Genomic DNA, 14,810 nt, shown 5'->3' with positions numbered 1-14,810 from the left:
ATATATTCCCTACCTAAAGAGGAAATGAGACAATGCACAAAACATAAAACGGGAAGCCATTACTGTTAGCTTAAGCAAAGGAAAGTCTACTCTGTCACTTTTGGATAGGACGTGACAGACACCTTTGCATTGTCCCAATGATGAAAAGGAGAAATGATCTGGTAATGACAAGACAGGAGTTTGCAGTAAGATAGAGAAACTCTAAAAGGCAAAAATGAGGGGTAAGAAAGGAGATGGTCAACCAAGACACCCAGCACAGGCAGAGGCAGGAGCAGGTGCGCGGTGAGGCCAAGGTGAAGCGAGAGGACACACAGCTGGGGATGTGGCATGGGGACTGGCAAAGAAGGCTATGGGACTCAGGACATAGGAAAAGTCTCTGACAACCCAGACACAACAAATCTCAGGATGGAAAAATGAAGAGTGATGGAAGATGAAGGGAGGCACGAGGAAATGATAGCATTACAAGGGTTAAAATATCAAATGAAAATGAAGAGGGAGAGAAAAGAGAAAAAATACAAGAGTGACTACAGTCAGGTTTAGATCATTCCTGTCCCAGCTTGATGTCTCCACCATTTGGCAGCCTCCTCAGCAATCTTGCCCCAACTATCAAACAAAATCATGTTTTATTATCCACCTTGGAGTCCCCTTCTCTGGACTAACAGCATGGCCCCAAATTGCTCACCTAATTTTGAGGTAAAACCTACTTATAATCCCAGTAAACCTGTGAACAGACCCCATCCTCCACACTTAGGACTGAGGAATAAAAGCAGGTAAGCAAGGCTGCTTGGAGTCCACCCAGTCAGCTTCTAAGTCACACTGTGGTGTAGGTTTTATTCCCTCAAAAGCAAAGACAGAATAATTGCAGGTTGGAGCAAAACACAAAAAAGAACAGAGATGGAAGGAAAAGGAATGAATGGGCTAGGAATCAGCACAGACTTGAGCAAATGAATACACACATGGATGCTGGAAGGAACATCACCCCCAAGAGACACAGGCTCTGCAAAAAAACGAAACACTGAGGATCTTAATTGGGAGAACTCCACACTGCTGAAGAGGCCGCACAATTGACAGTGACAAGGACACAACCTGGGAATGGACTCAGCTGTAACTTGCCACACCCCCAGGGTGACCACCCCTAGACCAAGGATTGACAGTAAGTCACTTCTAGGAGAATACAGTTCAGGGTATATTGACTTTGACCACCAAAGTCAACAGGGGAAAGAAGTTGCCATCCTACAGAACCTATGTGAATGCTGTGAGCCACGGGGCCCCATGATCCACCAGGGGCAGAAGAGACAATTCAGGCAGTAAGTAGGTGCTAATGTGCTGCCTCGGTGTGACAGCACGCCTGGGGCTGGGAACCATAGTCCTAACACTGGAATCAGGGACAAACCGGGCCGTGTTAAAGTCCTGGAGGATCATATGGTACATCTAGTTCTAGATCCTTGAGGAATCGCCATACTGTTTTCCATAATGGTTGAACTAGTTTACAATCCCACCAACAGTGTAAAAGTGTTCCTATTTCTCCACATCCTCTCCAGCACCTGTTGTTTCCTCCCATTACTGGGTATATACCCAAAGGATTATAAATCATGCTGCTATAAAGACACATGCACATGTATGTTTATTGCGGCACTATTCACAATAGCAAAGACTTGGAATCAACCCAAATGTCCATCAGTGACAGACTGGATTAAGAAAATGTGGCACATATACACCATGGAATACTATGCAGCCATAAAAAAGGATGAGTTTGTGTCCTTTGTAGGGACATGGATGCAGCTGGAAACCATCATTCTCAGCAAACGATCACAAGAACAGAAAACCAAACACCGCATGTTCTCACTCATAGGTGGGAACTGAACAATGAGATCACTTGGACTCGGGAAGGGGAACATCACACACCGGGGCCTATCATGGGGAGGGGGGAGGGGGGAGGGATTGCATTGGGAGTTATTCCTGATATAAATGACGAGTTGATGGGTGCTGACAAGTTGATGGGTGCAGCACACCAACATGGCACAAGTATACATAGGTAACAAACCTGCACGTTGTGCACATGTACCCTAGAACTTAAAGTATAATAATAATAAATAAATAAATAAATAAATAAACTACAAACAAACAAACAAACAAAAGTCCTGAAGGAACGAGGTGAACCTACTGGAGGGCCCTTTAGTGACTCTGTACTGGAGCAAGAGCAGGGATTCCTAGGGCTTGGGAAGCATCACTCCCAAAGCACTTGCCTCCTGTTTGGAAGACAGTTCTGGGCCAGCTGTGCTAGGGACCTGGAGTAACCATTCCTCCCTGTGAGGCATGTGCCCTGAGAGGTCCCATTACAGGAGAAAGCCTGAAATCAGCATAGGCCTCTGAGGTAAGTTCCCGCAATGTGGTTCTTCCCTCCATTCACAAAACTCCTGAGTGACTCACAGAGATTCCTCGTTAATTAACCCTTTCAGGTAACTTCAGTCATCAACTCAGCACTTCCCAGCACTGACAGCACATTGCACTCCCCTGGGGAATTCCTTTTTTTTTTTTAAGTTGCCTGGACACCACTCCAGCTCCTAGAGCCAGGTAGGGCCCTGTCCCTAGGAAGCTTCCACTGTGAGGTGAAAGCACAGAACTCCCCGGAACAGAGGCTGAGATGGAAGCAACATCCAAGCTGGGGAGGAAGGAAGGGGGTCTCGTGGGACCTGACAGGCCTCGTAGTGCATTTGTTTGTCAATTAGCCTTCCCTCCCTGAAAATCAAGTAGGGTAGCCACAACCTGCGTGCTAGACTCTACAGGCAATTTGTCACCATATCCCCAAGGGAGCTTCCATCTCCATACTGCTCTGGGGGAAGGAAGGAACAAATGCCTGCTTCTGACAGGGTGATAATGCAGGAACTGCCTCTCACCAGCTCTCCGCAGCCATGCCTCCATCCCGCACAAAAGGCTGATATGGATTCTGTGTACATTTACCTAAGGAGATGAGTACGAAGGATGCAAGGGCCTCGTACGTAATGTATTGTTTACCTAACTTTACTCAAAATTACACTATAAATTCTGTAAGGGCAAGAACTACATAGCACGCAGCAGGTACTCCCGCAGGCAGCAGAGTGGATGAAACATCAATGGATTCATCCGTAAGTCTCCCCAGGGAGTCTGAGGAGGCATCAACCATTTACCACTGGGGATGGGAGGAGGAAAGAAACTCCCGATGCTTCAGCCAAATGCCCGTGGAATAGTCCACGTGGTAAGGCAACTCTGAAATATAATGAAAATCAAAAGAAATTTGTGATTTGGTTTATTAAAGTTGTATTTCACAGAATTGTAATCCTATTTTCTTTACCAATATACCTCTGAATGTGCTCCAAAATGTTTCAGAAACTCATTTGCATCTTTTAAATGGGTTGCAGATTCAAAACCCACAGTCACCTCTCCTTCGACACTGCTGGGAGCCCGTGTGTCAGTGTCTCCAGCAGCCCAAAGCAGCTATTATTAGCAGCAGGCACGGTGCTATTTTTTAACGTTTTATTAATATTTATTGTGTTTACACAGCAGCTTTCTCCTCTAGCACTCAGAGCTCCACACATCAGCTCATCAGTCCCCTGGAGGCCACTCACCAGACCCAGGTTTTTGTTTTTCTGCAATTTTATGGATGAGGGGTGGGGAGAGAGGTGTTTTATAAACAGGAGTGTTTAAAAATGCAGGAGTCAAGGATTGGCCGGCTTCCCTAAGGTCACTCAAGGAGTTTGTGAAGTCTATCCAGAAATAGAATCCCATTCAACTGCCTCCCTCCCAGCAGCCAGCCCTGGTCAACCATCCAGCCACATGAAAGCTCTGGGCAGCCACGTCACATGCTCATACCACCACTGCCCTGGGACTAGTGGTCTCCAGGATGCTGTGAAGATTTGAGTCGGGAGCAAACAGTGCAAATATGACTGATTCTTGTATCTGCAAGTGTGAGCTGCTTCCAAGCTTGGCGGATCAGAGATGGGTGGGGGCAAAGGGTAATTGCTCCATCAGCAATCCGTGGCCTCAACCCAGAAAGGCTGGCCTGGCCAGTAACAAGAGCATTGAGGAACCAGGTCACTAAAAAGAATAGAGACTCCTCCCTCCTGCCCCAACTCTGGGGAAGAACTTCATGGATCAGAAAGAGGCAAATGAGCTGCACCCCTTCAGCATAATCCGCCAATCAACCCAGACTGAAACCAAATTTAAATTCCCAGCTGGGCGCGGTGGCTCACACCTGTAACCCCAGCACTTTGGGAGGCCGAGATGGGTGGATCACCTGAGGTCAGGAGGTCAAGACCAGCCTGACCAACATGGAAAAACCCTGTCTCTACTAAAAAGACAAAATTAACTGGGCGTGGTGGTGCACGCCTGTAATCCCAGCTACTTGGGAGGCAGAGGCAGGAGAATCGCTTCAACCTGGGAGAAGGTGGTTGCGGTAAGCTGAGATCACGCCACTGCACTCCAGCCTGGGCAACAAGAGTGAAACTCTTGTTTCTAAATAAACAAATCAATACCCACCGGATCAGTGGTCGTCACAGTGTGGTCCACGAATCAGCAGCACCCGCGTCACATAAGAACTTGGTGGAAGAGCAAATTCTGAGTCAATCCACCCCAGACCTACTGAATCAGAAACTCTGGGGATGTGGCCCAGCAATCTGTGGTTTAATAAGCCCTTCAGGTGATTCTGATGTACACTCAAGTTTAAGAACCACTGAATAGGCCGGGCGTGGTGGCTCACACCTGTAATCCCAGCACTTTGAGAGGCCCAGGCAGATCTGCTTGAGGCCAGGAGTTTGAGACCAGCCTGGGCAACACAAAGACCCCACCTCCACAAAAAATAAATTAGCTGGGCATGGTGGTGTGTGCCTGTAGTCCCAGCTATTCAGGAGGCTGAGGCAGGAGGATTGCTTGAGCCCAGGAGGTTGTGACTGTAGTAAGCCATGATCGTGCCACCGTACTCCAGTCTGGGTGACAGAGACCCTGTCTCTCTCTCACATACACACACACACACACACACACACACACACACACACACACACACACACACAAAGACACACAATGTCCGAAAGGAAGCAATGGTTAACAAGTCACTTCAAAGAAATTATTAAAGGTAGTTAAAGCCTCCTTTTTTTTCTATTCTGCTAAAGGCTCCAAATTGCTAACTGTGCACAGTATTATAAATCTCTAGAGGCATCAGTTTTTAATTCTGAAATTATAAGGGCAAAACCTACTGACAGACACTCATACACAAAATGATGTCAGACTGAAAGTTTGGCCCCTTGTCAATTGTAGGTTTAAAGGCCTGTGGCTCACATTAAAACAGCCTGAGTCCTAGCCTACCAATTCTAGGTTACTTCCTATCAGATCAAAAAAGCCCAACAAGAGAAGTTTCTCCAATCACCCTCTAATTTATGACAGATCTAAACACAAAGAAGCCCTGGTGATTAACCAATTCAGCCCATAGTTTAACGTGTAATTGTTTTATTTATCATCTTTGACTCTGGTCTCCAAAGCATTTGTCATCTGAGACAGTGCTCAAATATGAAGCAAATAATGAAAAATACAAGAGTTAAGTGGTGTGAGCATATAACACAGTACTTATGGCTGAACAATTCCTAATGCTGGTTTTCTCCAGCTAAGCCCCCTTTCTCTCTGTGTGTTCTGACATTTCAAACAAAGCCACAAAGGAAGCTCATCTTGGAGGCAGGATAAAAGGAGAATGTGAGCAAGGAATGGCTGTGAACCATTCTCTCCTCTCTATCATGGAGAAGCCAAACCAGCACCATCTGGTTAAGACTCCACCCCTCCCTCAATCCGTCACTGTCAATGCCTCCCTCCTCTCCTCCTTCTGGAACTCCCCCACTTCCCTTCATGTTTGTACTCATGTTCACCTCATTCCTCCCCTCAACTCTCCTGAGCTGCAGCCCCTCATCCCCTCTCTCCATCCATTTCCCATCTCTCTCCTCTATCTTCAACTTCATCTACCTGCTGTGTTTCTGGAGCGGGTGAGATTGACTTGGACCAGGGACAGTCACTCAGACCACAGCTCTCCACGCAAGCATTCCCTACCCTCTCCATGGTGAGAGCCTCCACTTCCTCAAGTTGTGACCATTAAAACCTCTCCTTCCTCAACAAATGACCTTTGGTTTACATCTGTAATGATACACAAGCTGAACAGAACCCGACCAACTGAAATCCCACTTAGATAGGACTTTATTTCTGGCATCTACTTTAGGGACAAAAGTCAACATGAGGAACTTGTTAAACAATTAGTCTCTAGAGCAGAGCAGACCCAGGGCATTTTCTGCGATGATGGATGCTATTCTATGTGGTAGCCACTCGCCATGGCTATCTATCGAGTATTGCAAATGTGGTTACTGCAACTGAAGAAATGAAATTTTAATTTATTTTAATTAAAAATCAAATGGCCACATGTAGCTGGTGACTATCATACTGGACAGGGCAGCTCTAAAGGTTGGGCTGAAAATACACAGGCTCACCAAAGGGGCCGTCGCCCAAGCCATTCCTCAAGATGGGGTCAATTTATGTGGGCTAACAGGGACTGCTCTAGGAAACTATGTGAAGGCACATCAGGCCTTTGGTACCTCCACCAATCAATGCGCCATTTCCTTCCCTCCAGAGAGCCTGCCAAACCCCAGGTCTACATGCCAGTCTCACTCTTGTTTTCATCTAACATCAACCTATCTCCAGCCACAGCGACTGCTTCACCAAGGTATCTGCATTTTAGAAAGGGACTTGAAAATTCAGTCACTCACATTTTAAGTTCTATGTGTCAAGCCCTGAGGCTAAGGCAAACAAAATCTATACCCAGGCCCCAGAGAGCACGAATCTAGGATAGAAAACCTGGAAATCACTACAGGACAGTCCATCACTTGTGAATGTGAAAATAGGCAATGGACAAGGAATAAAACGAAGAAAGAACGCAGAGTGATACAACACAACCTGGGGGGGACGGAACGGGAAGAAAGGATGGCTCTGTAGTATGACGTCTAAGCTGGGTGTACAATGGACGGGAATCATGAAGCAGAGAAACTAGAAGCTTTGGAGGTTACTCCAGACAGAGGAAACTTTACGGACAAAAGCATAAAGACACAGCACTGTGGGGCCCTGTTTCAGCGGGAATTCAAAATGGAGATGCTATTCCTGGAGCATTTGGTCCCAGGGGAGCAGCAATGCAATGGCCACAAAGAAGGGACCTGTGTGTCCTGGAAGCTCCCTCAAGATGGCGGGTGCATCACCCATGGTACACACAACAGATCTTAGACGGCATACGGACCAACACCTGTTGTATTTAATAGTTACATATTTTAATGTACCTTAGAAAACAATGGTCATCACTCCATGACTGCAAAGTTATTGTTGCTTAGGGAAAAAATGAATATATTAAGTATTAAGTTCATAAAAGGATAGGATAGATAGTACACAGAGAGGGCAGGATCACCAAGTGGGAACACACAGGTCTGAGGTTGGGGAAACCTTTGTGGTGACATGAGGTCGCTGCAGCATTTTAAGCAAAGGAGACCCATGACGTGATCTGGGCTTTGCAAAGACCCTCCCGACTGCAGCTGGGGTTGGGAGGGTTGAAGGGAAAGGAACTAGAGGGAGGGGAATAGCCTGGAAGACAATGTCAGTGGCCACAAAAACAAACTGATGACTCTACACACAGACCACGACAGCTGAGAAGAATCAAGACGGAAAGACACCAAGCAGATCGAACTGGCAGAACTCGGTGACTGACTGGGCATAGGCAGAGGAGAAGGGCACAAGGACAACCCCAATTCTGAGACTGGCCACAAAGGAAGAGGTAGTGGCGCATCCAAGAACAGGCAGTGAGGAGCTGGTAGTGAGTCTGTTTGGGGCTTGCCAAGCTTAAGGAAGGTCTTAAGTGAGATACACTGACCTGAGCCTGAGAGGCCTCTCCCCAGCCTAGGCTCCCAAGGCCACTTTCCTGGGGCCTCCAGGTCTCACACTTCCAGGGTGGAGGGGAATGGATAGAAAGAAAGGAACAGGGAACAGCCCGTCTAAATGTTGCCAAACCCTACCCGAGATCTCTGCTTCCAATATACACTGCACAGGGAACGCATGCGGAGACTCGTGGCCCAAGGTCTTCCAATTAATCAGCAAAACACTGACTCTTGTGTTCTAGGGCAAGGATTTGGCATGAACAGGACAGCAATTGCCTGCTCTTGTGGCACTCACATGGGGATAGGCAATGAACAAGTAAGTACATTATATACAGAAACAAAGCATAAAAAAGGGGAAGAACAAGGCGGGGGGCAGGGGGAGGTTTCTTTATATCCAGCACTCACACTTCTCTCTAATGAGGGTACATCTGAACAAAAACCTACCAGATGGGAGAGTCGGCTCTGCAGCCACCTGGGGATGAGCACTCCAGGCAGAGGAACACTGAGTGCGAAGGCTCCTAGCAGGAGGGAACCCAGCATGCTCAACCTACGGTGACGAGGCTGGGATGGCTGGAACCCAGGGGCCTTGCTGTTACCATAAGGACTTGTGTTTTTCCACTAAGGATGGCAGGGCACCACTGGAGGACTCCGCAAAGAAATGACACAACCTGACTCACATTCAAAAAGGATCACTCTGGCTGTTCTTTTGAGAAAAGAACAAAGAGGGACATGGGTGGAAGCGGGAAGACCAGGAGAAGGCACCTGCAGGGATGCTGGAAGAGGTGATTCTAGAACAAGTCGGGAGAAGTGGCAGCATAGGGAACACGAGTCTTGCAGGCTCCCATGAGATCCAAGCAGACTGACCAGAATTCAGTGCATTCCAGCTGCTGAGGGAATAAGGGAACCAGTGGTTTTTGGAAAGATTTTAAAGGTACTCTCAGGGTAAACCTGCTTCTCAGGAGAATATGAACATCTAAAAATCTTGCTACGTTAGCCAACTGGTTATTTCAAGTAAACCGTGCAAGTATTTTCAATGTCAGGGCAATTAGCTGCACCAATTCCAATTTTTTCTTAAATAACTGTTGAAGGTACAACTGCTTGTCTATGCATGGAATATATCCAGGCAGATACCCAAAGAGAGTGACAACAGCTTTTGCTGAACACGGATGGGGAATAGAGGCTTTAGGAAAAACTCTTCCTAGAGAAGCTGATCATGGTTTTTGCAGTTGTGTGTGTGCAGATGTGACCTATGAAACATGAAGAAACACTGAATGTCTACCATGTGCAAAGAAACCTGCTGTTCATTAGCTACGAGGACACAACATGGCCCTTTTCCTCCAAGTAGAGAAAGGGGGCAATTAAATCACACACAAATATTCCTAGAGGCCCAGGCGCAGTGTCTCACACCTGTAATCCCAGCGCTTTGGGAGGCCAGGCAGGTGGATCACCTGAGGTCAGGAGCTCGAGATCAGCCTGGCCAGCATGGTGAAACCCCATCTCTAACAAAAATACAAAAATTGACCAGGCATGGTGGCATGCATCTGTAATCCCAGCTACTCAGGAGACTGAGGCATGAGAATTGCTTGAACCTGGGAGGTGGAGGTTGCTGTGAGCTGAGATCATGCCACTGTACTCTAACCTGGGCAACAGAGCAAGGCTCTGTCTCAGAAAAAAATATTCCTAGAGAAGCTGAGAATTGAGCTGACTTTGAACAAACCAAATAAATTAACTTCATAAAGACGAGTGAAAAGTATGTTCCGGGAAAAGGGAAGGCAAGTCCAAAGGCACGCCAGAATTCATGCATCCCGCGCATTTCCACTGCACACCTGCCGGGTGCCAGGCACTGTTCTAGGGAGCAAGCTATGCAGGTACGGGGGGGATGAAGCTTCAGGCTCCGAGGTGGAACCCTCTCAACTCCAAAGGGGAGTGAGAAAGAGGGAGAATGGCGAAGGTGGATCATATAAGGTCTTAGAGCTGTTGTCAGGATTTAGGCATTTACAAACATGGGAGGCCACAGGGCGCACGAACTTGGAAACATGATGTGGCATGTTTTAACAGGACCACTGCTCACCAAGGGCAGAAACAGGGAGAGCGGTGTGCAGGCTGTGGCGATATCCAGGGCAGGTGAGGGTGTGACAAACAACGTCATGGCTATCCAGGCCAGGTGAGGGAGTGGCAAATAATGTCATGGATATCCAGGCCAGGTGAGGGAGTGGCAAATGATGTCATGGATATCCAGGTCAGGTGAGGACATGGCAAGTGATGTCATGGATATCCAGGTTAGGTAAGGACGTGACAAATGACGTCATGGATAGCCAAGCCAGCTGAGGACGTGTCAAGTGATATCATGGCTATCCAGGCCAGGAGAGGATTGGCAAATGATGTCATGGATATCCAGGCAGGTGAGGATGTGGCAAATGATGTCACGGATATCGAGGCAGGTGAGGGTGTGGCAAATGATGTCATGGATATCCAGGCCAGGTGAGGATGTAGCAAATGATGTCATGGATATCCAGGCAGGTAAGGATGTGGCAAATGATGACATGGGTCAGGACACAGCACTGAAGAGTGAGTCTCTGGACATTTTCTGGTTCTGAGTTTTGGTCTGTTCAGGGATATATTCTGAAGGCACAGCTGACAAGTCTTGTTAATGTATGGTAGGAAACAAAGGAGCTACGAATTATTTGAAGCTTTGAACCTGAGAAAAGCAAAGGATAGAGTTGCCATTTCCGGAGACAGGGAAGACTGTAGGAGAAGCAGGTCCGGGGGCAGGAAAGATCAGGAGTGCAGCTGCAGACGCAGTAAGTGTGGGATGTGTGTGTCAGACATCCAAGTGGTGGTGTTGAGAAGGGAGCTGGAATAGGAGTTTAGATTCAAACTTGACTCAGGAATCATCAGCACATGGATTACACTAAAATCTTTCAAAGTGGAGGAGATTTTTCCCCCCAAGAAATTACAAATGCCCTAGAAAAACTGGAGTGAAGTTTCCACGAGGAATCCAGCTGGGAAGCTGAGTAGGAGGGAGAGTGAGACCCAACCCTGTGGAGCCTCACGTTCTAATAAGGTAAGCTGTATAAACGTTCTTGTGAAGAACCACGCAGAGCCCCTGACAACTTAGAAAATGATGAAGAAAGATGATTAGATCTGCATTTTCCAACGCTGACTCAGGCACTGTCTGTGCTGCACACTTGCAGGGCCTGACCTGCATTCATCCCCTCTTCATAGGTAACCAGCCTCCATGCTCCCTCCAGGCTCCACTGTCACCAAGGGGAGGACCGACAGTCACTGCACCCCCGCTGGAACCCAGGCCCCTGACCCAAGCTGGGCCCATCAGACTCTCTCCCTGGACTTTCAATCCAAGAGGAATGATAACAAGGACTGAAAGCCAAGACCAGGGGTGGCTGGAAGGCCACACTCAGCTGAGACTGTCAACCACAGTGCTGAACCAACACCCCTGGGTGTAGCCAGGCTTCCTGCAGGGGGTGCTGGCTTCCCCCGAGCCAGCGCTCCACTGAAACCAGGCAGAAGCTGCAAGGCCTTGGAAGCATGCCACATCCTTCCAGGGCATTCTGCAGTCCTTAAGTGAGCCATAGGCTTGCTGAGGTTAAAGAAGAGGGGGACAAGATGCCACCTCTTGATGGAGGAGTGACAAGGAAGCATTGTAGAACAACATGTGGAGGGGGGATATGGTTGTGATCATCTTCAGAAAATACCACCCGCCACAAGGATGAAGAGGCCCAAGACCACGTTGGCCATATACTGTGTTAAACCAGAGATTCTCTCATGCTAGGGTCAAAGTCGGGGTTGTCCAATCTTTTGGCTTCCCTGGGCTACAATGGAAGAAAAAGAATTGTCTTGGGCCACATATAAAATACACTAACACTAACGATACTGATGAGCTTAAATTAAAAAGAAAAAGAGGTCTGTGCATAAATCTCATAGTATTTCAAGAAAGTTTACAAATTTGTGTTGGGCTCTGTGCACGAACTACTTTGACCAAGCTTGTCCAACTCATGGCCCATGCATTGAAAGCCATCCTGGGCCACATGGTCAATTCAGTTCATGCACAGAGCCATATTCTGAGGCTTCTGTGCTACGGTAAACAAGGGGATGGGTGGTCATTAAAAGAAAACAAGGAGGTCAATTCCCAGTAGGCCTGCAGAAGTGTGTATCATTGCTCACATCAATTGCTCTTAACCTCACACCCCTACCTTTGCTGTGTGATTGACAGCACCTTTGTGTAGGGGATGTATACATCCTGCCCACTATGGGGCTTGGCCGTGTGACTTGCTCTAGTAAACAGTGAGTGGAGGTGACATCACTGTACCTGCACAGAAACTTCCCATGTGCACAGTTGGTTTGGCCTCATTTCTGCCCAGTGGTCCTAGGAGAAGGGCTATTCCTTCTGCCTAAAAGCTGGAATGAGAACTCATGTGGAAAAGGCCACCAGCAAACCTTGGCTTACATGGAAATAATGAAGAAATGCATGTTTGCGGCATAAGTCACTGAGACTTTGGGTGCTGCTATTGCAGCAAAGCTGACAGATACAAGGTTCTTGAAAGGGATTCATCTTATGGCAGTGGCAGCAAAGGCTGTCTCAGCCATCTGGTACTTGGAACCAGGGGAAGGAGCTGCCGGTCGGACGACAGACAAGTTGCCCAAGCTTTAGTCTATCCTGAAAACCAGGCAATCCCACTGACACAGGATGTACAGAAAACCACTTGAGTAAATAATCTTACCGAATCAAAAAGACAAAAACGGAAGCCCCCTGTGGTCTCTAAACTCTCCCACTGGGTCTGAAGCATCCAACCACTCTTCTGCTCTGTCTCTGCGGGAAATGGCGAGCTCAGCACCTTCTGAACACAGGCTTCTCAGCATGACATGGTTAATTACATCTTTTACTTATTTTGATTCCTATAAAAGTACTCCATCATTTCCTTAGTAACCTAGTTTACAGTGTTTCTAACCTTGATTATAGTATTTCAAGTAATTGACTTAAATTATTCATTCACTTTGATCCACTTCCGGGAATCAATCCCTAAAGAAAAGGCTTTTTGCAGAAGAATGTTCACAGCAGTGTTATTTATATTTAAAAGTGGGAAATTTACATGTGCCACAAAGGGAGTGTTTAAGTAACTGTGATCCATCAATTCGGTTGACTATCAGATGCCATTAAAATTTTTTTTTGTTGATCAAAAAAAGTATCCAAAAGATAAATGAAAAACAGGATATAAAAATATACATATGCAGATTAGAAACACATAAAAATAAATCTAAACCCGGGGGGGAAATTTTTGGAAGGAAACACACGGTAAAGTAATAATAGTAAGAAGACAGACTTTGTTCCCTTCTACTTTTCCGTGCTGTACTTTTATAACAGAAACAAAATTTCTAGAAATGTCTTCTCCAGCTACATCACTTCTAACATTGACCTGTATTTGTATCTTCACAAGACATGAAATGCGGGCCTCTATCAAGTTTCAGACTTGACGTGTAAATCAGCCATGTTTTCATGAGCGTGTACCGCATGTCCTGTGGGGCACCGGGACTCACGTGCACAAGGTGTGGTTTTGGTGAGTTTCTGCCCTGCTTCTGGGGCAACCTAGAAAGCTGCCACCCAAGCTCAACTGTTCATAGCTCCTTCTCCAAGGCTCAGTTTCCTTAGAAGAAAAGTGGGAATGATAAAAAGACCACTTCTCTCCCAAAACTGTGGCAAACATAAATAAGATGGGTAGGCACAGGTCATCCAAGATGATATTAAGCATATATAAAATATGGGCCACGTGCAGTGGCTCACGCCTGTAATCTCAGCACTCTGGGAGGCCGAGGCGGGCGGATCACCTGAGGTCAGTAGTTCGAGACCAGCCTGGCCAACATGGTGAAACCCCATCTCTACTAAAAGTACAAAGATTAGTCAGGCATGGTGGTGGGTGCCTGTAATCCCAGCTACTCGGGAGGCTGAGACAGGAGAATCACTTGAACCCATGAGGCGGAGGTTGCAGTGAGCTAAGATTGTGCCACTGCACTCCAGCCCGGGCAAAAAAGCGAGATTGTGTCTCTCAAAAAAAAAAAAAAAAAAAAAAAAAAAAAGTGTATATATATACACACACACATATACATATACACACGCATATATATATGAAATGTAAGGCTCCCTGGTGAGTGGCAGAGAGGCCAAGCTCTATCTACACCCTAGGACTGCAAAACTAAAATGCTACTCTAGACTAGAGATTTACCAAGCACCCTAAATTAGAAAATAGAGGCAAACGTGATGAGAGGTTGTGAGCTGTAATTATTATTATGTGTTTAGTGGATTTCTTTACATGGATTTTTCTGTCATAAGTTTGTGACTTCACAACTGCTTATCATGCTGACTTGCTTTACCCCCACCCACCCCCCTCCCCCCAAAAAATAACATTTCTAATCTAATCCTGTGGCATCACCTTCCATCACTGGGACCTCTGGTAAAACCCCCTATATCATGCCCTTTGGGAAGCTGATCAAGCTTCCACAGCTGGTCAAGCTGGTCGAGTCCCGAGGACATGAATTCCCTGAGGCAAACACCCCATGGCACATGGGTAAGCATGCGAGGCTTACAGAGAACTCTCGTGGACTTCTTGCATGCTTTTCACTGATGCTGCCAAACGGAGTATACACTACCTCTCCCCTCTGACAAGTCAGAAGGTTGATGGGGAGAGGGGCAGTTAGGGAGAAATAGAGAGCTGGAGACAGTCTGGGGACAGTCTATGAGCTACCCATTGTTATGAAGCTGTCAACTGAACTGGGACTCACAGCCACATTTGAGGCTTGCAACATAGACAAGCTGGAATTTTCTTTATCTAGGTGTTTATCAACCTAAACACATACACAAAATTTTCACACACAGTT

The 14,810-nt window shown here is 46.8% G+C and overlaps 2 protein-coding genes across 2 annotated transcripts in view; one reads left to right on the top strand and one right to left on the bottom strand.

Moving 5' to 3' along the window:
• The window catches only part of RAB3GAP1 (RAB3 GTPase activating protein catalytic subunit 1), a 1,043,110-nt gene that overhangs the window by 372,433 nt on the left and 655,867 nt on the right, over positions 1–14,810 (top strand). The gene's annotated exons all lie outside the window — the stretch shown is intronic.
• The window catches only part of TMEM163 (transmembrane protein 163), a 259,583-nt gene that overhangs the window by 47,562 nt on the left and 197,211 nt on the right, over positions 1–14,810 (bottom strand). The gene's annotated exons all lie outside the window — the stretch shown is intronic.

This window comes from Macaca thibetana, chromosome 12, assembly GCF_024542745.1.
Source record: "Macaca thibetana thibetana isolate TM-01 chromosome 12, ASM2454274v1, whole genome shotgun sequence".
Lineage (NCBI taxonomy): Eukaryota > Metazoa > Chordata > Mammalia > Primates > Cercopithecidae > Macaca > Macaca thibetana.
The sequence above is the reverse complement of the archived record's forward strand: the minus strand, read 5'-3'. Positions and strand labels throughout refer to the sequence as shown.